Source organism: Schistocerca gregaria, chromosome 4 (assembly GCF_023897955.1).
Source record: "Schistocerca gregaria isolate iqSchGreg1 chromosome 4, iqSchGreg1.2, whole genome shotgun sequence".
Lineage (NCBI taxonomy): Eukaryota > Metazoa > Arthropoda > Insecta > Orthoptera > Acrididae > Schistocerca > Schistocerca gregaria.
In genome coordinates this window covers 72895361-72897407 of record NC_064923.1, presented here as the reverse complement: position 1 = coordinate 72897407, position 2047 = coordinate 72895361, and the positions used below count along the sequence as shown (strand labels likewise).

The window sequence follows — 2047 nt, the reverse complement described above, 5'->3', positions numbered from 1 at the left end:
GAATGAACAGATACCAATGATGACAATGCAGCTTCTCTAGTAAGAAATGATAATTAATCGAAACCCTAAGCTGCCAACAGGTGTTGGCGCGAGTAATGAGTGAATGGGCAAATATCCTTTAAGAACATTACGAATGTAGGTTATGGACAGTTGGGAACGTGGGTCTCACGGGAAGCGTGCAAGGCATAAGTCCCTGCAGTCACGCTATCCTCTGTGCCCTCGGTGGCTCAGATGGCTAGAGCGTCTGCCATGTAAGCAGGAGATGCTGGGTTCGAGTCCCGGTCGGGGCACACATTTTCAGCTGTACCCACTGAGGTATATCAAAAACACCTGTTGGTAGCTGAGGATTTCGATTAATTATCACAAATCACAGCTGGTAGGTGTCCGGGACACCGTGGCCTGTGTGACCTACGTGAATTACACCTTCCGTCTCGTTGCCATACTCTTTCTGCACAACACCCTAGGTACCATTTTTCAGCAGGGCAATGGACGATAACATGTTGCTGCTTGAACACGTGCCTTCTTGGTATCACAAGATTTCATCCTTTTACCCGGACCCACCAGATCACCAGACTTGTCGCCAATCGAAAATGTGTGCGATATCCGGGAACGACAGGTGCAGCACTGTGGCCTAAAGCCAACCACCACAGGTAAACTTTGGAAACAGGTGAATGCAGTTTGATGCCTATACCACAGAACGCCATTCGTTCCTTATGCTCATCGATGTCATCAGGCATGGAACAAGTTATCAGGGCCCATGGCGAACCCTCTACCTACTAGGCAATAGGATACATGCTGGATCAAGGTGACTGAAATGCTAATCATTTTTTCCGAACATACTAATGTATATGTACTCATAACATGGACATTCTATCACCAGCCTTTCAAGGTCTTCCGTTTTTCCTTACCCATGGAACAGGTGACTGTTATCGGGTAATTTGAAGCCATATTAACCATTAAAAGACCATGATTGTTTCAAAAATATGAAAAAGTTGTGCCTGGAATACTGAATTTTGGATGTGATAGTTTTCTTCTGTTGTTAGTTTTTGGTATAAGCTGTTCTAGTTTTAAGAGTCTTTAAGTCAGTTTCGATGTTTTTCACGTGGTGATTCTGGACTATCAGGTTATCTGCGAATTTTGAGTAAGAGCTATTACTTTTCAGTGCTTTGAGACGTTCTATGTACCTGGTTCCGAAATTCTTGTATGTTTGATCCTCATATATACGTGGATAGCAGCTGCAAATTAGTTACTATATACTAGACTGGATGTATTTTTTCGGTGTTGGTGTTATTTCTTCCAATTCTGTTTTGTACTGTGTTGATGTTTCTCAATGTTACTTTCAGGCCTTCTTTCTTTATTACATTACTCATCCTGTGTGTGCCTTTGTTGTCACATCCATTAACAAATAGCCCAAGGAAAGAAAGACCAAAATGAATACAAGTCACTTTGCAATAAAACCCTCTTCCCCACGATTGAAAGACTATATAAATAAAACCCACACTAAAACATCACATGATCAGCCCCCGAACTGCACAAAATTCACTCTAGATACCCTCCACAATAAAATCTCTCTCTCACACCCACACCCACACCCACACTCACCCCCCCCCCCCACACACACACACACCCACACCCACCCACACACACACACACACACACACACACACACCAAACACCATAAACACCAACAACACTTCAAACCTGCGTGCCTCACCGATACAAACAAAAACGAAAGAACGGAATACTGCACAGCCACAACAATATGCAGTGGCGAGGAAAACACTATGGTAGTTCGAAAAATCGCAGAAAATGCCTGTGAAACAATAAAAGTACAAGAAACCAACTTGTGACCACACCAAAACCAAAGGAGACAAACACTATAACATTAAAACCGTAAGTAACACGCAGAATATCGCGATACATTGTCATTTTCGTTGGCAAATACATGATAAACGAAAATAAAAACTGCAACCAACGTTAACATTCCATAGCTTCATGTAAGGTACGTAAACTAATGCACAAATCCAGTTTTTCAAATAAGCTATAA

General features: G+C 42.4%; 1 non-coding gene across 1 annotated transcript; it reads left to right on the top strand.

Moving 5' to 3' along the window:
• The first annotated feature begins 215 nt into the window (after positions 1-215).
• On the top strand, positions 216-290 carry Trnat-ugu (transfer RNA threonine (anticodon UGU)). Its single transcript has one exon. It is a non-coding gene; the product is annotated as a tRNA-Thr (tRNA).
• The last annotated feature ends 1757 nt before the right edge of the window (positions 291-2047 follow it).